We start from the raw sequence: 25,884 nt of genomic DNA on the forward strand, positions 1-25,884 counted from the left end.
AGCTCCTTGATGACAGAGATCTAATCAACTTAAGCCAGCTTTGCAAGTCAGAAACCTTGGGTGGCTCCTTTTTGCCCTAGGGTAGAAGTCCAGACCTTCATATTGGGTGTTCAAAACCCTTGAGAGTTTGTGTCTAACTATCTTTCTAGTTAACTCTGCTAATCAGCCTATATTCGATCCTACTTCAATCCCAAAACCTCTTCTATTCTTTCTAAGAATTTTTTCAGAGAATCCGATCCACCCATTGAGAATTTTCACCTGCTCCCAGATACTTCTTCTAGCAAATGTTCTAACACATGAATGTCTATCTTCTGCAGAGATTTTGTGAACCTTTCTGGCTACTTCCCATATGATGAACTGCTGGGAGTCAGGGGGGAGGGCCCGTATTCCTTGGGTTTTTGGATCCTTCATAGCACAGAGCCCACCCAGTGCTTGGCACTTAATCTGATTCTGTCCCAAGTAGTTGCCACATGCCAGGTACTGCACAGACTCTGTGACATTTTATGCTCACAGTAGGCCAGGAAACTGAGCTCAGAAAGAGTGGCCAAAAAAATCTGCTTAAGGCCCCAGCAAGCATGTAACACAGTTTAGTTAGTCGTAACCAGGTGACACGGTCTCCCTGCAAGGGACCGCAGTAAGTGTACAATGGTTTTGTAGCCGCTTGGATGTTGAGGATGTGCTCAACAAATATTTCCTGATCAGCTAGAGAGATTTCTAAAGGTTTTCCTGGCTGAGTTGGCTCTGATCTTGCCCTTGAAGACTGAAGAGGAATTTCACAAAGATAAAAGATAAGAGTATTCTAGTAAGAGAATACAGTTTGAGCAAAGTCCCTGAGACAGTGGAAGGTGCTTTTGGAGAGAAGAGGGGAGCTATTTACTGATCACTTCCCTAGCCAGACTGTAAGCACAGAAGGAAGGCAATGTCTCGGTCTGGCTGAGGGCTATGTCTCTTTTGCCCACAGCAGGATCTCTTACAGAGCACGTGTTGAATACCCACTTTGTATGAATCAATCTACTCAATACTATCTAAACGTTTTCTGTGTTCATGGACATCTAACCTCACTCTTAGCCCCTAGAAGGCCGAACGCCCTGATTGTCTTTGTCAAGGTTTTCAAAAGCCCAAACCCAAACTTTCAGCCCCTGAAAGTGAAACCTCCAGTCCCTAGAAAGTTTCACTGACCAGCCCAGTTTCACTAACTGGCTGAGTAAAAAACAAACATTAAACCAACAGAACAAGCTATGAAAAATCAAATAAGAAAAAAAAATCTTTCAGTTCCAAGAAACCCAGGTATTTTCAGTAATGTGCCTCCTGTGAGGAAGCCTGAGTGCTTATATGGTATCAGTTTCATTTCCAGTAGAGAGCTTTGACCTTCTGCCTCCTAAGGAGAGAGGAAAAGGGCACCCCTGCCCAGCAGCTGTGCCAGGGGCCTGGGTCTTCAGACCCAAAGGGACCTGAGGCAGAACTGAAGAGGTTCTTTTCATGTTGGATTAGGTTGTCTCCCATCTCCTGGTTCTGCCTCCGAAGAGGCTATGAGTGGGTCTGTGAGGTCTGTCAGTGAGCAAATTCAGATCATGACGTTTGTTGAATCAGTGAGTCAGAAAACGGCTCAACGCGGAGATGGTGTGCGGGGAATTTAGCCTGATGAAGAAGAAAATGTGTCCAACTTGGGGCAGGAGGACAGGCCTGTGACTTTTCCACTGCACATGAGCTTGGGTGACCCTGAGCAGGCCCCTCTTCTCTGGTCCCGTTTCCCCTTTCAGTTATGACATAATTGGCAGGTCCTCATTATGTATGGTAGGAGGGGAAAAATATGTGAAAATAGCTCTGGATGTTTTTAAAAAGGAGACACTTGGAGTTCCTTGTGGCTCAGCAGGTTAAGAACACAACATTGTGTCTCTGAGGATGCAGGTTCGACCCCTGGCCCCACTCTGTGAGTTAAGGATTTGGTATTGCTGTGGCTGTGGTGTAGGCTGGCAGCTGCAACTCTGATTCAGCCCCTAGCCTGGGAACTTCCATATGCTGCAGGTATGGCCCTAATAAATAAATAAATAAAATAAAAATTAAAAAAAGATACTCATGGAAAACTCTCTGTGTGCATGGGAATCTGAAAATTGGAAGGTTTTCCTATTGCTCTAACCTAGGGCTTCCCAACCTTGGCACTGTCACCATCTGGGGTGAGATAAGTCCTTGTTATGGAGGGCTGTTCTTTACCTTGTAGGATGTTTTGAAATATCTTTGATCTCTACCCACCAGACTCCGGTAGCATCCACTTCCCTCTCTCTAGTTGTGACAACCCCAAATGTCCCCAGACATTGCTAATTGTTCCCTGAGGGCAAAATTGCCCCCAATTGAGAACCATATCCCTGGAGTTTCATTTGCAACTGAAAATGACAGATTCCTTAGAATAATGTAGCTGAGGATGGACTTCAGAGGGTGTGGAAATCAGGCTCAGGGTCCCCCTTCACTCCTAAGGACCTAGAGGTGGGGCATCTCACAGAGGTCAGGAAAGGTAGAGGTGCTTGGAGTTTGGAGGCAGGAAATTGGCATTTGAGTCCCCTCATCATCCCTGGCTTTTTGACCTTCACCACACTACTAACCTTCCTGTGCCCAAGTCCCTGTGAATCCAAAGGAAGTGGTACCTCTCCTCCACACACACCTCCCCCTGGCCCCCGTTTTGCTAGTGCCCCCCACACTACCAAAACAGTATGAGGAGGACCCAAAGTTATATAAATGAAAGGCACCATGAGCTGAAAAGTCAAATATGTGTTTTCACACTAAAGCTTTATTTTTCCTAAGAGAGCACAGAAAAGGAACATCTTTCCCAGATAATTTTTCCATCAAGAGCAGTAATGGTAATATTTTCAGGTACCACCACAGCAATAACGAGAACAAATAACAGAGACCCTTCCCAGGGAATACTACCACAGTGCTGGCTCCAAAGCTGGATTTCCATCGGGCCATGAGTTAGAATTTTTTTTTTTTTGTCTTTTTTCCATCTCTTGGGCTGCTCCCACAGCATATGGAGGTTCCCAGGCTAGGGGTCTAATCAGAGCTGTAGCCATCAGCCTACGCCAGAGCCACAGCAACACAGGATCTGAGCCAAGTCTGCAACCTACACCACAGCTCACGGCAACACCAGATCCTTAACCCATTGAGCAAGGCCAGGGATTGAACCTGTAACCTTGTGGTTCCTAGTCGGATTCGTTAACCACTGATCCATGATGGGAACTCCAGAATTTTTCCAGTAAAAATGAAAAGCCGCCTCCTCATAGGAGGTGTCATGGTTTTATTAGGCACAGGCAAGGATGAGCGGTTATCTGTTCATGTGCATGGAAATCACTTGGCCCTGTGCTGACTGTTTCTTCAACAAGGCTGTCAACTTGGATGATGACTTAAGGACTCCTGTCTTCAAACAAATGAGAACTTCAGAGCTAAGAGAGGCTTATGAACATGGGCTGGTTCCTCAGAGTGGGAGTCAAGAGACTCTGGTCATAGTCAGGTCTAAAGTGGGCAGCCCTCCCAACCCCTCAGGACAAAAGCCAAATCAGCCTGTGTCCAGGCTCTGAATTTCACTCCCCAGCAGTGGGAAAGTTCACATCCAGGGTAGCATCCAGCAAGCACCAGATCAATAGGCTGGTGACTACCTAGGAAGCTCCATTAGCCCAGAAACAATCTAAAATTTCAAATCAGAAACCTCTGGGGTTCAAGGGTCAGGTTCAAGTTAGGAGGAATTGTGTAACTCGCATTTGGAAATGCTTTGGTTTATGGACCACTTCTTCATCCTTTGAGGGTAGTATGGAAGAGTGGCACACACTTCTGAGCCATGAGCATTGTATCCTGGCTCGGCTCCTTGTTAGCCTGTGACTCTGGGCACCCAGCAGGTGCTTTGTAAGTGTCAACTGTACTATTTGATGCTACTTGATGCTCACAGCAACCTCTGAGGTCAGTGGTGTCATCATCTCCACGTTGCAGAAGTGGAATCTAAAGTTCAGACAAGTGCATCCCCACAGAGCTCCCCCACGCCTCTTTGCCCTGCTCTTCCTCTTAAGTCATTCTTTCCTCTATCACTGTTATCTAAATGCCATCCACCCCTTGAGTCTGTTCACATGCTAGCTCCTCTACATGTTCTGCCTCCAGAGTTAATCCTTCCTCCAAGCTCCATAACTTCTTGCTGGCATCTCTATGACATCCAGGCACTCACTCGGGCCATGGAAGTCAAGGAAGGGACACTGCTGACTGTGATAAAGACTAGAGAGGTGAAGGGGATCAAAGCAAGGAAGATTTCCTCCCTGAAGCATGCCTTCCCTGCTTCTCCCATCTACCAGTCATAAAACATCATGGTACCTTTTAAAGCCCTCGTCATCTTCTGGTTCCAATCAAAGCTAACTATTAAATGCTCTATCTCTTCTGCAATGGAGTATCTTAGTGGGCGGAGTGGGTTCATCCCCACCTCCCCCATAGCACATGGCCAAAGGTTGCAAGCACTTAAAAACTCATACAGCTCTGAACTGAGAAAAGCTTGCTGACGGTGGGTGATGGTGCTGGATGACGGTGAAGATGATGGTGATAACAGGGAGGTTAACTGAACCGAAACCCAGCCGTCACGAAGGGTGATATACTCACGACGTTTCATTATGACTGAGTGAACAACAAGAGATCCAGAATCAGACCTAGAAACAGAGCCCACTCATTGGCAAACTGAGAAGAAACTGGAAAATGGAAAAGGTTGGGCGGGGACTATCTTAGCATCTTGGGCCTGATCTTTAGATTAATGCAGCAAAATGGCCTGTGGAAATGTTGTTTCCCTTGATGGTTTAAAAAAAAATGTGGCTTTCAAAATCATATAAAAAAACCACTAAATAATAACCTCTATTTATTATTGTCCATTGAGGAAGATAATAGAAAACCAAAGGTATAGGTGAGAGAAACAACCACGTCACAGCAAGCTGGAGACTATTAAATTTCATTGCAGTTCCATTGTCCTACCTGTCTGGTTTTTATGAGGCTGAGATCACACTGATTCTGTGTATTACAAAATATTTTAATGCATTTTTAGGATAAATAGCATACATAAAGTACACAATTTAAAAAGGCACAAAAAAACGGCAGGCAGGGAAAAATCAATTTCTCCCCTGACTCTCACCACCCAGTGTTCTCCCATCCAGATCTCCTTCCAGAGCGGTCCAGGGCTCCCCCTTATCCATGTTTTGAGTGAGTTAATAGCCTTTGACCCTTCAAGATTCTCAGGAATGAAAAATTGTCTGTAAGGTCAAATCATGTCTCTAATATAATGTACTATACTGATAAAAGATAAAATTATACCACCTCGATGCCAGTCACAGAACCAGAACTATATCCTGCAACTCTTCTTAAAGAACATTCTGAACTGACAAAGGCAGCCGAAGGTACTCAACAGTGATAGCATCCTTTAACAGATCTCTGTGCCAGAGATTTCCCTGAGGGGTTCCCAGGGATGCCACCATGGTTCCCAAAGCTCAGACCTTGAAGTCAGAGTCTGTGTGAATCTGGATTGCAGTGACTGTGACATTAACCTCAGGCCCACGTCCCTGGAGGCAGGCCCCTTCTTCCCCCAAAGCTCAGAGCTGGCAAGGATATCCTCACCTTGTTCTGCCCTCGGGTATCTGCTGGGCTAGGAGGTGTGGGGAGAGTGGGTGGAGTAATTCCAGCTCCAATGGAGCAGTTTCTAAAAAGTCATTTCCATAAAATATAGCTTCAAAGAGAGAAAGCCATTCTGCACTTACCCAGACTATGTCTTCTTCAAACTCACCTCCCGACACTACATGTTAAGAAGTGGAAGAGTGGCCCAGGGTTTCCCTGGAGATCTGGTGCCATGCACTGTTCCATGGGCTTACATGATCACAAATCTGCCCCCTCTGAGTGTGCACCAGACAGCACCTTACTGCGGATTTTCTCCCTGGCAGGATGTTTCAAGGGTTTTTCAGGAATGGGCTGCAATTTGGAAGTTTATGTGCCAGTGCAGTGAATTTCTCTCTCTGCTCTCTCTCCTTGCCTCCCAGGATCCATCTGATAAAGTTGCAGAGGCATCTTGGATTTACAACACCCCCTGCCAGCCCCTCACTGAACCACACATCATCTGCAGCAGGAGGCGTTGGATTACATTTGGCTGGAGCGCCCGCATCAACTCCAGTTGTCCCTGAATTGGAACTGATGGGCCTCACGTGCCACAGCCAACAGTTTGTCTTCACCCACTCCCCTCTCTGGAATGAACCTTTCTCTGGGAAAACAAGAAACCTACGTGCCATCCTGGGTGAGAGACAAACAGGAGCTGCATCCCAGGATCGCATCCCCAGTATGATGGGTTCCCCACAGCAAGCCACACTTCAAGCATCTCTGGAAAGACCTTCTGAACCACAGGACACAAATGCTCCCTCTGGAGGACCGGAGCCTCTGTGTTCCTCTCAGCTCACAGGCATCCATTCTTCCTGCATTCAGGGTAAGGCACCAAGCCACTGTCCCTTCAGCAAGCCTCCATGACCTCCCTCCCCTCATTCTGATTTATTTGCTCAGTGAGTCACTGTGGCAGACAGAATAAGATGTCCACATCCTAATCCCCAGAACCCGTGAATATGTTATATTCAATGATGAGGGCTAATTAACGTGGCAAATGGAATTAGGCTTGCAAATCAGCCTAGCTCAAAATGTAGGGACCCAGTCAGTATTCCGTGATGATCTAGGTGGGGAAAGAATCTGAGAGAGAATGGATATATGTATATGTATGACTGGGTTACTTTGTTGTACAGCAGCAATTATCACAGCCTTGTAAACTGACTATATTTCAACAAAACTTTTTAAAGTAGGGATATTGGAGTTCCCACTGTGGTACGGAGGGTTAAGAATCTTACTGCAGCAGCTCAGTTCACTGGGGAGGCATGGGTTTAATCCCTGGTCCCTAACAGTGGGTTAAAGGATCTAGAGAGCAGTTCACAGCTTCAGCTTGGATTCAGTCCCCTGGCCTGGGAACTTCCATGTGATATAGGTGTGGCCATAAAAAAAAATAGGGATATTATTCAGGAATAATCATGTGGCCACAATGTAATCACAAAAGTCGTTAAGTAAAGAGAGGGAGGCAGAAGAGTTAGAACCAGTGGGGTGGCATCATGAGAAAGACTTGACCTGCTGTGGCTGGCTTTGAAGATGTAGGAAGGGGCCACAGACCAAGGAATGTGGGCAGCCTCCACAATCTGGAAAAGGCAAGAAAACAGACTGTCCCCTAGAGCTCCCTTGATTTTAACTCAGTGAGACATATTCAGACTTCTGACCTTCAGAACTGTAATATTGGTGCTGTTATAGCAGCCATAGGAAACCAAGACTGTCACCATGGACTTTGCATGTACCTGGCCTGATATGAGATGCTGAGGGAACATTCTCCAGGCACATTATTTCTACCTTGTACAGTCATCAGAGTCCAACTGGGGGAACTAAAGCCACTCTAAGGGTCTAAATACAGGAAATCTAATGCAGGTCACTGGCTACCCAGGTGATAGAAGCCCAAAACTCTTCCAACCATTAGCCATAACAGTGGTTGCTACTAGGATGCTACTGGGCTGGGCTAGAGGGACAAAAGCCATATATTGGAGTCCAGAGGCCAGGATCACTTGGTAGATGCTGGACCATCGTGGGCAAGTCTAGCAGGGGCTGGAGCCATGGAAGGGACACAACTCTGCAATAGAAGCTGCCTGAGACAGAGAGAGAGAGGAAGAGGGAGAGAGAGACCCTGGTTTCTCCCTTTCTCTTACTCTCCAGTTTCCTTCCACCACCTCTCATTGGCTCTTACCAGCTGGAAGCCAGCTGATGTGGGAGCCTGGCATGTGCAGGAGGCAGCCCCCCGTCCTACAGAGCAGAGCTGAGGAAGAGCACCAAATAGGCTAATGGATTTGCAGGTGAAAAGGCTCCAGATTGACCCACATCTCCTTTCTGCACTGATCACCATGAATCTTGAGGAAACATAATTAATTGTTTAAAATCCAAATTCTTTACCGCTGCTTCTAAGACTCCACATAACCTGGTACTTTTTTAAATTCTCTGCCCTCATCGCATACAGTTGTCCTCTCCTTTACAGCATCCTCCCCGTGCTGGCCTTTGTTCTGTCCTCCATACACCATGCAAGTCTCATCTTGGAACTTTGCACTTCGTTGTAGGACTTGCTGGACTTTCCTCCTCTTGTCTCTCCCCTAACTGATCACCTTTTATCTTTTGAGTCTCAGCTTGGGGAACCCCTTCCCCTACCTAAAATAGGTCCCCTCGCCCAAAGTCACCATGGTATGCCCCTATTTTATATTCTTTAGAGCAGCTATTATTATCTGAAATTATCTTGGTTAGGTGTGTACTTATTTATCGTAACTGTCTCAAAATCCTAAGCTCCTTGAGGGTGGGAAGTTGTTTTGCTGTTTGCTATGTCCTTGTATCAGAGCTGGCTCAATGTTCACCAAAATTTGTTTCTTCTTCCTGGAAACAGAGAAAAGCTCACTTCATATTCCTTTGTGGTTAGGTGTGACAGAGTTCTAGCTAAGAGGACAGGAGCAGTTTCCCAGGCCTGCCCCATGAAAACCTCCCAGGAACTCTCCTACATGTTTTCCCCTGTCTGCCAGATGATGACCGTGCCCTGTGGGATGGTGAAGGCACAAGATAAAAGAACCTGGGCTGTGGAATGACTAAGTGAAAAGGGTTGCCTCGGCCACCTACATACCCATCCGGGACTGTTATGTGAACAAGAAACAAATGTGTTTTGTGTTGAGTCATTCCATTAGCTTATCCTAACCAAAACACTCCCCCTGCCACCCTGCCAAGAATTCCCAAAGCCTTGTCTGTAATGGGCTCTCAATCGTTAGCAAATCATTGAAAGTTAAACTCTTGGTAGCTACCTGTTCGGTGAGGGAAACTCCCTGTATATTGATCTCTGGACTCTCCATGGCTCCCATTGACCCTCAGTCTTTGTAAACGTTTGATGGGCATGTGGAGCGCTGTGTTGCTAGGCAGCATGAAGGAGACGGAGATTGACAAGGCCTGGTCTGCAAATGTGAGTCAAAGGAGGAGTTCTGCGTTGCTGTAACTACAGTGTTTGTGCAGCTCTTTAGAGTTTACAGATTCTTTACCTCTGCTTCTAAGTCTCCGCATCACCTGGTCCCTTCTGAGTTGTTACAAGGGCTACTCACTGGATCCTCGTAACAATTCAGAAAGAAAATTGCCATTGTGATTCCCATTTCACAGATGGTGAGTCTGAGCTCACAGAGGTTAACTGTCTTGTCGAGATCTCACTTTCTCAAGCGATAAAGCTGGTGTTGCATTATTGTTCACAATTTTTATCTAAAATTACCGTTAAGTCATTGTTCAAAAATATGTACGGAGTACCTACGATGCGCTAGCCCCTTCTGCACTTATAGGGACTCAGGAAATAGGAACCCCGCATCCTGAAGAAACTGGAATAATCTCCCACAAAATAAAAGGGAGGCCCCAGTTCTAGCCCAGGACCTAGAGAATTTCTGGGTTGTGCAGCTCATGTGTTTAACTGCGCCGCTGCATGCTTCAGTTCGAGTTTCTGGGTGGTCTCCCAGACCTGCCTGCAGGCAACGACGTCTCTGTAACCCCTCAGCAGCTCTCCCACTTGCCCAGGCTAATGGCCCTGGCGTTCGAAGTCTGCCCTTTTCCATACATTCTTTCCTCCTTCCCGTGCCAAGATTCCACTAGACGATTTAGAGTGGGTTCCAGGCCATTTAGCTCAGTCAGAGATTTGGGCAAAAGTTTCCTCCCACCCATGGCAGTGCTTAGATAACCCATCAGGGTGTGACAGCTCACACGAGGGAGGGGGCAGAAACGCTGGAGAGACTTTCAGGCCAGGGTTGGAGCAAAAGTTTCGGCAGTCACCATATCTCTTCACTCTATTCTGGCTGTACAGAGTGTGTCAGTAATGGGTCGATTGGAGAGCTCAGGACAAAAAGCCCAGGAGGATGTAACTTGTCTAAACAGAGATGGCAATATGTCCCGGAGGGTGTCCTGCAAGCTGGGTTGTTTGCCAAGGCAAAGAAGGCAAGCCCTGGAGTCTGGGGGCTGGAGGAAGTGGAAAGTTAGGCGTCCCGGGCTCTGCCAGGACTCAGCCTTTCCCAGCCTGACGACACTCCTCTCCTGCTTGGGTGATTCTCTCTGTAAATAAATCCTGGCTGCTCTTACAGTGCGGGACGTCCCACATACCGTACATCTGAGGTGGGGTGAAATACAAATATGCCTTTTCATAATAGCTTTACACCTGGAGCAGCAAAGGACTGGTTTATTGCCTTGGTAAACAAAAGTTTGAATTCAAGCGAAGTACAAACTTTGCCCAAGGCACTTCTGACAGTGCACCTTGTGTTTGCGAAGTGAACTCGATATATGTATACGATGTGAAGCAATGGCTGGCCTTTCTTTCTCTCTTTCTCTCTCATCTGGTTTCCAAGGTTTAAAAGTTCACGTGAGTGCAAGGGATGGGGGTGTGTGGAGAGGGAATTTGCTTTGGCTCTGGTTTTTCTGAGCATTTTGAAATCGTGCTGTTTGGTGTGAAAAAGTCTGTTGGCCAATTTATAGTTTTCCCAGGAGAGAGTGTACTTCTTGCTGCTCTCAGGGCGACAGGGTAAACCAGTTTGGGGAACACATAAAGGAATCAGCATTTGCATTGAACTTAAACCATTATGTTAAACATTAAAAGCTAATAAATATGTATTCAGTGCCTATTATGTGCCAAGCAGGGAACCACAAACCTTTAGAGTCATTATTTCATTTTATCTTTGCAACCACATGGAGCAGGGATTGTTGATGAAAAGACCCATGGTCCAAGTAAGGAAACTAAGGCTGTAATTCAAAAGAGATTCAAGTCCCAGTTTTCTAATTCCAGGTTCAGAGTTTTCTGTACTATCCTCCAACCTGTCCCGTCACTTTGTTTGCCCTCCCTGAGTCCTCTCTGTTTCTTTCTCCTTCTCTGCCTGGATTTAAGGAAATGACTCCTCTCCATTCTTTAATGCATTTCTACTTACAGGGCTTTGCTGCTATTTAGCAGATACCGGCCATTTGGGCCACTCTGACACCAGCCTGAACCTCCATGGCTTCAAGTGCAAAGATTTGAAACATATGGATTAGCTTTTCCCTAAAAAACCCAAAGGCTTAAAAGCAAAGGCAGTAACAATGAAGGGAGGACATATAGTAGGTTCGGTTGGCTCCACAAATGCCTCTGCGTTCCCTCATTCCCAGCTTGAATAAATCAGATAAACTTCAGCAAAAGCATCTGAACTTTTTGGGTTCTTTTCCAAAACAAGCCTTTGAACCTGAAGAACTTTGCCCATCTCTGTTTGCCTGTTCACTGCTCAAACGTTCAGCTGGGGCTTGCCTGCTGTAGCACTCAAGCTGGTGAAATTTTAACTCTTTCATCCACAGATGAATTATCAGGCCTTTAAAATGAGAGTGAACTCATTAGGCTTATGTTTAAAAGAAGTCTCTATGAATGCGTCAACCTGTGCCTGTCTCCACAGATGAAGGACTCCTTAAGGGAATATATTTAACTGAGACTAGAGAGAGGTGATGTCATTAAGGCATTGTCAACTCAGCAGTTTTGGGGTACCAGGGCTGTGGTTTTCAAGGGAAAGTTGAGCTCCCCTCCTATCTTCACTCCTTACCACTAATACATCTTTAATTGCAGCTCCTTGAGGAATGCCTTTAGCTCTAGCTATTGCAAGCTTTTAAGAACTTATTGGAACACAAATGCTCATTTCAAGGAAACAGATAACAGTTGCAAATGGATTAAACGTAATCCCTGTGCTGGAGCCCTTGAAGGAAAAGAGATGGGGGTTTCTGGGCTGTGAGATGAAGCTTGGTCAAGGATGCTTGCTTTGAGGACTCTGCTCTGAAAACCCAGGTAAGCAAAATAGTGGAATGTTAGCCCTTAAATGAACTTTGAACCCAACCCAACCCCATTCGCTTATAGAGGAGGAAACCAAGGCTCAGAATGAAACAAGCAAGGCCAAGGTTAACACAACCAGCCAGTGACAGGCCTCCCCAACAGCCTGGGCCTGGGCTCTTAGCTCTCCCCCATGCGGTTTTTCGTCCTGGGAGAAAGTGAAATTAAATAAAGACAAAAAGTTAGTTCTAAACTCTGGCCTGTAACCACTTATCCTAGCTTTTCATTACTGCTTGTCAGTACAGATCCACAGATTGAGTCCACGGAAAGATGTTTACCCTGAGAAAGAGAACAGATAAGAAACCTGGAATACTTCCGAAATGGTAATTGGAAATCTTCTTCAAGGTTAAGAGAACTTAGTGTTTCTTTACATGGTTATAATTTTAGAGCAGAGAAGCAATACTTTAAAAATATCTACAGGAGTTCCCATTGTGACTCACTGGTAATGAACCCAACTAGTATCCATGAGGATGTGGTTTGATCCCTGGTTTTGCTCAGTGGGTTAAGGATCTAGCATTTCCATGAGCTGCGGTGTAAGTCACAGATGTGGCTCAGATCCCAAGTTGCTGTGGCTGTGGTGTAGGCTGGCAGCCGCAGCTCCGATTGGACCCTTAGCCTGGGAATCTCCATATGCCGCAAGTGCAGCACTAAAAAGACAAAAAGCAAAACAAAAAATAAAAACAAAACAAAACAAACAAAAAAAACACAACTATAAAAGTATTGCTTTCCTACCTTCAAAATCATCCTCATTAGCACTCGTAATTTTCTAGCTAGTGATTCTAGGCTGGTCATCATCCCTATCAGTGGGAAGTATAGTTGGTCCTCCCATAATTGGGTCCTAAATTGAAGGAACTGATAAAACCTGAGATTATTTGGCCTAGAAGGACTTAGCGATACTCTGGACCACATTCCCTCCATTTACAGATGAGTATAATGGAACTGAGAGAAGTCAAGTGGGTGAGTTACTCAGTGCATTAAATGCACTACACCACTGGTTTTCATAACCATGTGGAAGGAAGGTCTTTCCATCTGAACTTTGCAAAACAGATCCCTTTGTAATACTCAGATGTTTTTGATGAGTAATTAATAGTTGTACCCAACTCCAAGGAGCTGAATTCTTCTTGCAGCCTGGGTCTGACTAATCCACAGGTACCTCCACGAGGTATGGATCAGGAATTGTCCTTGCCATCTTTTGCTTCATGGAGAGATGGGTAGACAGAAAACAAGGGAATTTTCCAAGATTACACGATGAATCAGCAAGGGCTCTGAGGCCACATGCTGTTACTGGATGAGGAATTAGAAGACATAATTTCTAGTCTTTACGTTATCTCATCACGTGAGCCATTTAGAGCAGCTCACTTCCCTTTCTGAGGCTCAGTTTCCCCATTTATGGAAGGGTTTTGCTGGGTGACCTCTAAGAAACTTGTGGCTCTGATGGTCTGTGTGTCTCGAAAACAAGGCTCAGAGCTAAAATGTGATCGTATGAAGCCTGAAATTAATTGCTACTATGACATAACTCAAGCTTTCTCGACCTGCAAGGGGTAAGTGTGTTCTGCACCCAAAAGAGAGTAACAGTGTCTTTTAGCAATTTGTATGCAAAAAAATAATACGTTCAGTTTTCTTTTTACCATTACTTTTTTTTTTCTCAAGCTCTTTGTGCCTATTCCCACCTGCCTGCTTGCAAGGGCAAGCACGGAACAAAACAAATAAATGAATAAAAGACAAATAAGAATAGGAAAACTCAGAAACACAATTATCTTTATCATTTGAAGTAGAGCAAGGAAAAGAAGTAATACTTATTGAACGTTTACCACAGTTTATATACGCCATATTATTTAGGATCTTTAAACAATCAGTGTTATTATGCCCTTTTACAGAAGAAAGCACTAAGGCTCAGAGATGAAATCATTTCCTAGTACACATGCAACTGGTGAGCAGTAAAGCCCAGATCTGAAGCCAGTTCTCCAAAATCTGCATTTTCTTTCTTTTCTTTTCTTTTCTTTCTTTCCTTTTTTTTTTTTTTTTTTTTTTTTTGTCTTTTGTCCTTTTAGGGCTGTACCCGCAGCATATGGAGGTTCCCAGGCTAGGGGTCCAATCAGAGCTGTAGCCACTGGCCAACACCAGAGCCACAGCAACGCCAGATCCGAGCTGAGTCAGCGACCTACACCACAGCTCATGGTAATGCCAGATCCTTAACGCACTGAACAAGGCCAGAGATTGAACCCACAATCTCATGGTTCCCAGTCAGATTCATTTCCACTGAGCCACGATGGGAACTCCAAAATCTGCATTTTTCTATATTCAAAATTTTGCATGCAGGAATTCCTGTCATGGCACAGTGGAAACAAATCTGACCAGGAACCATGAGGTTGCCGGTTCGATCCCTGGCCTCACTCAGTGGGTTAAGGATCTGGCGTTGCCGTGGGCTGTGGTGTAGGTCACAGACGAGGCTCAGATCTGGCATGGCTGTGGCGTAGGCAGGCAACTTGGCTCCAATTAGACCCCTAACCTGGGACCCTCCATATGCCACAGGTGCAGCCCTAAAAAAAAAAAATTTTTTTTGCATGCGTGAAACACAGACATACCGTCTTTTAGCAAAATTGATTTTCCATAAGAGAGAGAAATTAAATGTATCAACATTTTATTGGGCTCCACAAAGAACACAATGGTTTCCCTGGGTTCCAACACTGGAACATCTTTGAAAACAGGCGAAGAATGACAGGCAGTTGTCTGACTTTCCCCAAGAATTTTATTTTTTACTATTTCTTTGGCTGTACCCATGGCATATGAAATTTTTGGGGCAGGGGATCGAATCTGAGCCGCGGCTGCGACCGTGACCAGTGCTGGATCCTTAACCCATTGTGCTGGTCCAGGGATCAAACCTGAGCTGCTGCAGAGGTAATGTCTGATCCTTAACCTGTTATACCATAGTAGGAACTTCTCCCCAAGAATTTTAAAAAGAGGAGATACTTATATCTAGAAATATTGATCAAAGTATTTATTAATATAGCCATAGGATTAAAGGCGAGGTGACTGTTTCTTTGTTTAAAATTCATGTTACTTCAAACACGAGCCATGCACCCAGCTTCTGTCCTGACCTCCCTCCCTGGTTATTCAATCCTGTAGTCTTCCCAGGGCTATAGGGTGAGATTACAGTGGACTTGAAGAAAGTTTCAGATTCAGAGTCTCCCTGAAGAGGAGAGCTACACAGTGTGTCCTCAAAGTGGCCAATACATGAGTTCCCAAATCTATGGGGCCACCAGGACCAGAGCATATGTTCCTTCATCTGACATGTACTGACATTCCTGGATGATTCTGGCATACTGTAAGGCTAGTGCTACCAAAGCAAAGACAATTTAGCCTTGACATGGCCTTGGACACCTAACCCACATCAAGCCTAGACCCCAGGAACAGCTGAGGGAGGCTGCATTGTCTGTAACAGCTTCCAGGATCTAGAGATAAAAGCCAAGTGATATGGCAAAGGGCCCTGCATTTTCTATTTTGGTTTCCACCAGAATTAAATATCTGTGCCCATTTTATCTCCCAGTAGTTGCCAGAAAAATCAAAGAATCAAAGTTTGAAATTACTCTGGAGGGTTGGCTACCACTTGGCTTCAAATCCCTCCCTTTAGAGATGAGGTTACCAAGGTTCAGAGGGTGGGATATTGGGTCAAAGTCACCCATAGAGTGAATCCTGGCTCCAGGCTCAACCCTCCTTTCATTGCTGTTGTCTAATTGCTTGGTAGTGGTAGAGACATTAGCTAGAAGGAAAATAAGTCAGTCTTTGGCTAATGAAAAATTACAACCAATTTCATAGATAGATCTGTACTTCCTCACATTGCAGTGGCTCATGGTTATATTGGACTGATTCTATGGCCTAGTAACAAAACACTTCATGCTGCCACATTAGGAACATTCTAAACACACCAGACATTTTCATTCTCTGCAAATTATATTCCCCAGGTCTGGAATATCCTCATTTCTCATTGTTGGCAAACAGTCTTTCACATTCAATTCCATCTGTGGAACTGTGGTGGTTTTGTTCTGGGGCAACTTAGATAGGCTAGAGCTATGTTCCCAGACTCCTCTTACATAGCAGCATTGGCCATAAGAAACATTTTTTTTTTCAAAATATTTGGAATATAGAAGTGAAGCTACTATGTTATAATATTAAGAAAGTTGATGCAGGGCACCATGTATCTTGGTGCCTTATTCATATTGTCCCTGATCTGCTGGTTTACCTGGGGGGTGGAGGGATGCAGCAGCTGAGTCTCAGCTCCTCCAGTTCTCATCAGAGCACCTCTTGCATCTCTGAATCCTGGACTAGCATGTAGAACTCTACAGGGAAGACCAGCTTTTCCTGCAGGTCACTGGAATCATCACCTAGAGATAGGGAGAGGAGATGATGAACTCCAGTTGGTCCTTGCAGGTTGCGATCCATCATTTCTTCCCCCACTTGATGCCCATTTCTCTTTCCCCACTGCCTGCCCTGCTGACTTGTAATCTAGCACCAAACACTGAAGCAGTAGCCTCACATCAACTGATTAGGCAGTTCCTACAATTGTGAGGACCAAGCCCTGACAATGAATCTCTAATTCTGTAGCACATGAAGTGGTTCTGCTTCTCTGATCAAGACGCTTCTGTGAAGCTTCCAAAGTCAATCATTTCCAGGCTGTGCACATCTATTAAAGCACACAACACACAATGATGTACTTCAGAAATTGATACGTCTCTCTCATAGAAATGGGGAGAGCTGACTTGTATTGCATGCTGACTTTGTGCCAGGTACTATTCTGAGGGCACGGTTAATTCTTACAACAACTGAGTGAGGTAAGCGTTATTATTGTTTCCATTTTATAGACAAGGCAATGGGGGACCAGAAAAGCTAAATGGTTTGCTTGTGCTTTCACAACTAGGAAGGAGAAGACTTGGGATTCAAAATCATGCAGCCTAATGCAGAGCCAGCACCCTGACCCTCCCTGTGAGAGCTCTTCAAGGAGTAAGTCTCATTAATAACCCAACTCGTGCACTAGAATGAATGAACGATCCATCTACTTCATTTGCGGTAAAATGACTTTTCTGCCAAGTTGATGAAAGGTGGCTAACAAGGGGAGTTTTGGGGCCTAGGATACTGCTATACCATGAGTGCTATCCCTCCCAGACTGCAAGGTGAGATTATAAACAGTCCATAGTCAAGGTCTTGTTGGTAGACAAGAGACCTGCTTACGCATGAAGTATGCATCTCCTGAAAACCATCAGCATGCTCTCTGGGAGCAGTAAACACTGATAATGCAGCATACCACCAGATGAGCCTACTTTTCTCTCCAGCCCAGACAGACACCCCACCCTAGGTGGAGGGCTCTACCCTGTAAGTCTCCTAGAGTGAAGGGCTAAGCCTGGCTGGAGGGCAGAATTCCCACACAGATGCCGGGCATACAATTCCTGTTTAACACTTCCCTTCTTCTATGTAACCTTAAAACTGTCCTTTGTATGTAGAAAACACAGACTAGGACTCACATTTAATTTTTGATGTACTTGCCAATTTCTGGACATCAAACTAGAATGAAAATTCAAGTTTGGACTTCACACCAGAGGATCTTGGGCCATAGAGTCTGCTGTTCAATATGAAATTGAGTATTCCTCGTTCCCATATCCAGAGGAGATAGGGGAAATTGTGACCTCTATCTCATGTGTGACATACCAAAAATTTAAAAAAAAAAAAGAAGAAGAAGAAAGAAGAAAATGGAAAAGAAATTAAAATAGGTAGGAAAAAATGGTAAGGAACAAAAATCAGTCACTACAACAATGAAGTACAATGCCTGTACTGCTCTTCTAGGGCACAGAAGAGAGGCAGGTAAAGGTCTACAAGTTTTGTGCTACTCGACACGTTTCATTATTCACATAAGAGGAGCAAATCCTTGTGATGTTCATTGCACCACTGATAGCCAGTATCAGCATTACATACCTGTTCAACATAAGCTAAACAGCCAGAAGGGCTTGTAATATTCAAATCCAGAGCTTTTATTCAGGGTCAGACTTGGAGAGGACCTCCGAATTGATCTAATCTAACCTTTCATTCACAACTGGGGAAACTGAGGATCTGAGAAGATAGATTCTCAGATTCTGGACTGATACTAGCCAACTTGAGAAGAGACTGAGCAAAGGTGCCCCAGCCTGGAAGCAGGGGAGTTAGCTGAGACCCAGGGCTCCAGCTCCAGGATAGCAGCCCCCCTCCTTGCAGGGTCCCACTGCTCTGCAGAGCCCCCAGAGTACCCACGCCTCCTCTTTGAGATGTTAAAGCAAGGGATTGAGAGTGTGCCTACCCGAGGCCCTGCTGGCAGTAAATTCCTGTTGCACTGGCTGTGTGCAGTGTTTCAAACCTTCTTGGAACTTTAGCCCAAGCTCATAAACCCTTTTCATTCTTCCCACACCCTTTGAGAGCTTGCTTTCTGAAACAGCCCCTGCCATGCCCCCAAACCTCCTGACAGGAGCCTCACAAGAGCTCCTTCTTCACTTCAAATCCCAAAGAGAAGAGGGGCCCAGAGGTCGGGGACATCGCCTCTAAGATTTATTTCTTTCTCCTTTACAAATCTTTGTTCCTTCCAGGAATATTTCCCCTGGAATAAAATACCACCAGTGCAGACTCTTTAGAGACATTCTAGTTCAATTCACTCATTTATTGGGTGAAGCTGGAACCCAGAGAAGGGGCATACTTTGCCTAAGGGTCCATGGAGAGTCAGGTAGGCTGGGGCTTCAGGGGGGCCTCTGGTCCTGGGCACCACTCTTCCTGCCAAGGGTGTTTGTCCAATGTGTGTATGTGTATGTGAACATGCATGTACATATGCAAGCATGCATACTTGAACTTCATGCCAGGAGCCAAGATTTTACTAAGTTTTTTTTTGTATATCATGGAAGGGTTGAGGTGAAAAGTGGATTTGTTTGCAGGTAGGGTCAAAAGGACATGCATATGGTGGATAAAAATTTTATCTTCTACGGAACCAGAAATGAAGCGTCTGCCTCACAATTTTACCTGTTACCTATTTTGAGCAATCATTAACTGGGAAGTAATATGTTTGTTATAGAAAATGTGGAAGTTAGAAAAAATGTGAGAGAATTAAAACCACCCAAATTCCACCATCTAGAAACCACCTTTGTCAATATTTTGTTTTACATTCTTCGGTCTTTGAAAAAATGTAATTATGTGGCATGTTCTTATTTAGTAATCTCATATTTGTATGTTCTGATGAAACTTTATTTTCATAATATGAATTATTCCTTCATAGAAAGTTTTCAATGGTTGCTTAGGTATTCATGCTGTTGATTTATCTGTTCAACCCATTTCTTACTGAAGGATATTTTGATAACTCCTCTTTTCTCCCATCACAAATAATAGTCAGATAAATGTCTCTGAATTTCAGATTATTCCTCGTTAAGATTCTTAAGACAGAATTGGTTGTAAGAAGAGAATGAAACTTTAAAATTTGGACATATATGTTTCCAAGTCATGCTTCAGAAAACTTTGATCTACATTCCCAACAACAGGATGGTACATGAGCATCAGTTTCCCTACATACTTTTGCTTATAATTTTATGGAGTTCCAAGGAACTTCAGAAATTAAATTACTTTAAATTACTTCAGTAATTAAATTATTTTAATTACTGGTATGTAGGCGTTCACTATGTTCTATTTGGTTTTTATAAAAACTATAAAACTAAGCAAGGCTACAAAATACTTCTATTTTTCATTGTTTAAAGTTTCATCTTCCTTAATAAACATGCGCTTTCGCAGAATTATACATAAGTATATACAGGCAACTTTGCATTCTTTTATATAAGTATTTCTATAAAATGCTATAATGTACATACTTGATGTTTTAAAACTACAGAATACTTTAAAGCACAGTAGTGGTCCACAGTGTAGTATCCTGAGGTTTGGTGAGCCAGTGTTTGAGTTGTTTTCAAGTTGATTGGATTAAGCCTTTCTTAGTTCTTGCTGTGTGTTGGTAGCTCACACTGAGCTATGTGCAGTGATGCTTTGCGCATCATTGGAAACAAAAACAACTTCCATTTTTGCTTCTGGTTGCCACATTTTGAAAATAGTTTTATCTTTATCCGAATTAACATTGTATTTTTCACAGCCCCCCAGATCTCTGTTTTGTGGTTTACTGTGATTGTCCAAAAGGAAATGAAAAACTGAAAGAGGTATTGGAGACATAGTTATATATATTTACATGTATACTTTCAACTTTTTCTTATACAATGAAGATATGTTATAGTAGAAAGTTATAGAATAGAGATAAAAAGCAGGAAAAGTAAAGTAACTTGAAAAGATAATGCTGTTACTGTAACAGTGTTAATGTCTTTCCAGGCTTTTCCCTAAAGAAATATATACATAGTGTCCACAGTGCTTTTATAATGTACACTGATATGTTTTGAATATATCAGCATGCCAATATGCCAATAAATACAATAGACCCCCTTTACCTGAATATACGTCCCAAGACACCTAGCGGATGCCTGAAACCACGGGTAGTGCCAAACCCCAATATACTATGCTTTTTCCTACCCTAGTGGGCAGGTGGCATATACAGCTACTAGACAAAGGGATGATTCACGACCCAGGCAGGATGGAGCAGGACAGCACAAGATTGCAACATGCTATAGTCAGAAGGGCTCAACATTTAAAACTTGGAAATTGTTTATTTCTGGAATTTTCCATTTAATATTTTCAGACCAAAGTTGACTATAGATAAATGAAACTGTGGAAAGTGAAACCATTAAAGGGAGAGTACTGTCCCTACTTTTAATCAGCTTCCTGGTGTGTGCCAGGCACAGCAAGAGAGACAGTTATGAGCAAAATGAGACACAGTCCTCAGGGAGCTGACAGGCCAAACGGGGGAGAGCGGGAAAGAGCCCTGTTCCCTGAGCCCTGGTCCAGCGCCCTTTCTCCTTGTTTACTCTTGTTGTTAGGTAAAATTGGACTCCCTAACAGGTTTTATTTTATTTATTTATTTATTTATTTATTTACTTACTTACTTACTTACTTACTTATTTATTTATTTTAGGGCCGAACCTGCAGCATGTGGAAGTTCCTAGGCTAGGGGTCAAATCAGAGCTATAGCTGCTGGCCTACAGCACAGCCACAGCAATGCTGGATCCAGGCCACCTCTTCTACCTACGCCACAACTCATGGCAATGCTGGATCCTTAAGCCACTAGAGAGGCCAGGGATCAAATCCATATCTCATGGGTACTAGTTGGATTCATCACTGCTGGGCCACAGTAGGGACTCCCCAAGCCCAGCAATTTTAAATCACAGTTTTCTTAAACTGATCTTTAGGTCACAGCATCCTTCTTACTTACTTTAAAAAAAAAATTCATTGGAGTATAGTCGACTTACATTGTTGTGTGCATTTCAGGTGTATGGCGAAGTGAATCAGTTATATGTATACATATCTTCATCCTTTTTCAGATTCTTTTCTCATATAGATTATTACAGAGTATTGGGTAGATGTCCCTGTGCTATATAGTAGGTCCTTGCTACTTATCAATCTTATGTGTAATAGTGTGTGTATGTTAATCTCAAACTCCTAATTTATCCCTCACCCCGCCCCAGTGTTTCTCCCTTGGTAACCATAAGTTTGGTTTCAAAATCTTCAAGTCTGTTTCTGTTTTGTGGATAAGGTTTTTTGCATCATTTTTATTAGGTTCCATATATTAGTGATCTCCTATGATATTTGTCTTTGTCTGACTTCACTTAGTGTGATAATTTCTATGTCCATCCATATTACTGCAAATGGCATTATTTCATTCTTTTTTTATGGCTGAATTATATACCCACTACATATATGTACCACATCTACTGTATTCATCCCTCTGTTGATACATTTAGGTTCCCTACTTATTTACTTTTGCTCCATAAAGAATTGAGAGTTTTATTTTTTATTTTTTTCCAATTTTATTATAATTATTATTAGTATTATTATTTTGCTTTTTAGGGCAACACCTGTGTTGCATATGGAGATTCCCAGGCTAGGGTTCAAATTGGAGCCACAGCTGCCAGACTATGCCACAGCCACAGCAACACCAGATCCAAGCCACGTCCTCAACCTACACCACAGTTCAGGGCAACACCAGATCCTTAAGCCACTGAGTGAGGCCAGGGATCGAACCCGCAACCCCATAGTTCCCAGTCAGATTTGTTTCTGCTGAGCCACAACAGGAACTCCAAGAATCGAGAGTTTTAGTCAGCCTTTTGTATTCCGTGATCCCCTATATGATATGACAAAGTTCAATTCCCAGAAGTCATGGAAGCAAAATTTTCCCCATAGCAGGTGCTGCTACAAGTAGAAATAAATCCTGGCTTCTGGAAGGGCAGATCTCCCTGGCTGTAGAGCATCTCCTGAAGCAGGATCTTCCCAGTTTCACAGAAGGCTCTCTGCTCCCTAACACCTGCCATCACGACCCATGCAGACTTCTCCGAGTGGGGAAGGCAAGAAAGGGAGGCATGTGGCTGAGGCCCAGCCTGGGAGAGACCAAGCAGAGCCAGGGTGAAGGCCAGGCCATGTGGTGTGAGTGAAGGGCTCTCCTTACCCTTCCTTACCTCTACCGCAGGCATGGCTGACTTGGCTAAAGAACCTGAATGGGCCCCAAGCAAGCCACTACTGTCTGCTTTTCTTTCACACATACACACACACACACACACGTGAAACACACAGGGGCACACTCACCTAAAAATAGGCAATCCCAACAGGGACATTCCCAGGCATTCTGTAAGTGCTCCTACCCTGAGGGGATCTGCCCCATCTTGTGGTCCTTGCACCTTTGCTAGAGACTGATTCATACTTAATGTTTGTTTGGACCAGACCACCCACAGAAAGAGACCATCTCCAGACGTGCCAGGATCCCTCCAATGGGAGTTTCCAGGCCTTCATCACACATAACCCAGGGACATGCTCTCCGCGAGCAGGTGGGGTCAAGACAGCAGACACCCAGACAGCAGACACCCAGTGAGATGCAGGGCTGAGCTGTGAAGAGAACCCCTGACATGATCTAGGGCTCCAGGAAGCACCTCATGTATGGAGAACCATATCATCTCACTGTATGTGGATTGTGCTTTATGATTCATAGGTGTTGTTCTGCCAACATGAGCCCTCAGTGAGGGGTGTACTGTTAATTCATTTAGCAGATGAAGACACTGAGGTTCAGAGAAGATGAGTGGCTGGGCCTAGATTAGACAGTGAGTGGCACAGCTTGGACCTAAACCCCAGATCTTCTGACTCCAAAACCAACATCTTCCACCCTCTCTAAGACTGACCTCAATATGTTGTGTGAGTCTCGTTTCTCACTGTGACCCAGGAGGTGAGGCTGGCAAGGCTCCCTAGTCTCATCTAAGCAGTGGGGAGACAGGCTTCAGGAGGTGATGACAACCATAGTCACCAGGGGCCTTCTGGCCCAACATCTGGCTCTCTTTTCTCCTCACTTGTCCCTGCTATGGACCAGTTCCCTGGAGAGGAGGGAACTGTGCTCAGAGTAAGAACAAATATTCAGAGCTGATTGGGAGCTCCCTATGAGGGCAGCAGACACATGTTTTGGGTACTTCTGCTGAGAACTGCCCTGGGGGAGTCCCAGAGCTTACCCAGCATGGGGTTGTAATGTATGTTTTGAGGTCATGTCCACTTCCTCTTAGATGTTGTCACCCTTGATCTTCCTTCTGGTCTAGGTCAGGATATCACTTTCTATTGACCAGGCATAGGGTCCTACTTTAGAAGGTCCAACTGTTGATCAGCAGTGTGGTTTCTTTGAAGAAAACTGTGGGCAGAGCAAGGTGGGGCAGAAGTCAGCAAGAGAGGACAGACACGTACACAGGGGCACTGCCTCCTGCCTGCTCTTGGAAAGGGTTGTAGAGCACTTCACACTGGCCCTGGCCTCTGCTTTCCGCTGTGTATAGAGCAGGGTCAAACATTACACTTTTCATTTCACAGAGATGCTGATGGGAGCTATCAGTGGGGAGACCAATTGGGAAACACTTGCAGAAACCCACGATGGGGACTTAAAGGTATCATTAGGGTCAGGAAGTGGACACAGACTGAAGAAAGTCTTCAGAGTAAGAATCAAGCAGTCTTAGGGACCAGATGGTGAAGAGAAGAAGAGTGAGTGAGAAGAGCCCGGCTTGACTTCTGAGTTGCTAACTTAGGCATCTATGTGGGTGAGCCAGGGACAGGGCTGAGGGTTACAGAAGAAGGAGAAAGTTTAAAGAGAGTATGAGGAGCTTCATCTTTTATAGGCTGAGGATGCGTGTCTTGAGAATATTCTTGTTAAGCTGACAAGGAAGCAAGATGCTCAGAAGAGAGGTCCTCTGAATTTACCCTAAGGAGTCACAGATGTTGCTACAGCCACCACTGCCACCACAGATACAATAAGGAGGGATTTGGGAAGGGGGACTGGGAAAGAGTGGGCTGTGTCTATGGCATCCGTGGTAAATAAGGGAAGAGTCCTAAGTGGGGTCAGCTTGGTTTCCCTGATTCCCTTACTGCCCATTATTTTCATGGATTGCTTGGTAGATAAGTACCAACATCACATTGGCCATGTCATAATGGAATGACTGAGCATCTTTAGTTAAAAGGTCTGGATTTGGTATTATAAATTATTAGCTATGTGATCTAGGGCAAAACACTTAACTTTCCTGATCTTCTTTCTTTCTTAATAAAATGGTTGTCTTGTGAAAATGCTGTGTAAATTATAACAGGTTGTTCTTGGGTAAATTATCAGTTTAATATGTCATACCAGTAAGCAACTAATTTTGTAACTGAAATTAAATGCTTACCAATTTGAGAAGCAAAAGCTTTAAGGAGGAAGTACTAACAGATTGGAAAAACCCAGTGAATTTTTTAGAGCAAATTATAGGAAACCCTCAGAGCTCCAGCATCCTGTAGTGATGTCTTTAGGGAAAGGAAGATGCAAGAATGGGAGTCAGGGGATGTCCCACCAGCCTCCTTACCCCACCCCACCCCCACCAGCTGGGGTGATGCTTGCATGTGGAATAAATCTCTGTGCGCTTGTGGATGTTGTGTTTGCTGCCCTGGCACAGATTTATGTCAGTTCTTACCCTTAAGTCTCCATAAGGCTTTAGTTTTTCACCTTTTTGGGCACCAGCTGCTTGTTATCACTCCACAAGTAATCACTTCAGCATCAACTCTTGAGTCCATAAAAGAGGGAGCATGGATTTTAATTTAATAAAAAAAGTGTTTATTGAGATTTTGGATGTTTTAGGCACTGAAATGCTAAGCAATGGAGATAGAATGCTGAATCAAACAACCAAGGTCTCTGCCCTCATGAAGATTTTACTCTATTGAATTTCAAAGCTTGTCCTTAGAGACTGGGTGGATATAGTGGGAAAAGAAACATGGGATGACAAATAGAGGCCAGAACTTGGAGTGATGATTTAGCCTGTCCCTCACAATCTACACAGTCTTGGACAAGTTCAAGGTATTGCAAAATGGGAAAGATGTTAAAAAGAAGACCTACCTCCCTTACAGTACACTGGGAACAAGAAAGCGAGAATGTGTTGTTATCATTGGCAGAGTCCTGGAAAAACAGAAGTAATTATTGCTATTTAATAGATGAGAGATGTTTTATTTTTAAAAGAGAGAAGGATGGAAGGAAAGAAGAAAGGAAAGAGGGAGGGAGGAAGGGAGAGATACCTTCAGTCCTGACGTGAATATCTTTTAAAAAAATGCTAAATGCTCAACAAATCCTTTCCTGATTTTTCTACCACTTCTTGTGCCTATTCACACTGGTATTCTGTTATCAGACTATGAATCAATCAAGATGGTAATATTAATTTGTGCAATATAAGCCAAGATTACTTCAAAAAAAGAGGGGACTTATTTTCTGTTGGCACATGCATTATGAAAAAACTCTAAGA

At 44.1% G+C, this 25,884-nt stretch overlaps 1 long non-coding RNA gene across 2 annotated transcripts in view; it reads left to right on the top strand.

Moving 5' to 3' along the window:
- The window catches only part of LOC106508008 (uncharacterized), a 78,269-nt gene that overhangs the window by 51,993 nt on the left and 392 nt on the right, over positions 1 to 25,884 (top strand). The window contains exons 9-11 of one of the 2 annotated variants that reach the window (XR_014822653.1): positions 6,039 to 6,475; positions 11,702 to 11,917; positions 16,875 to 16,957. This is a non-coding gene — a long non-coding RNA (uncharacterized LOC106508008). Of the gene's footprint in view, positions 1 to 6,038; positions 6,476 to 11,701; positions 11,918 to 16,874; positions 16,958 to 25,884 lie in introns of those variants that run through there. The other variant, XR_014822655.1, reaches the window with a different exon arrangement.

Source organism: Sus scrofa, chromosome 13 (assembly GCF_054392235.1).
Source record: "Sus scrofa isolate SSC_HxYL_T2T_F1_AM1 chromosome 13, Sscrofa_HxYL_maternal_Yorkshire_Landrace_v2.0, whole genome shotgun sequence".
Classification (NCBI taxonomy): Eukaryota; Metazoa; Chordata; class Mammalia; order Artiodactyla; family Suidae; genus Sus; species Sus scrofa.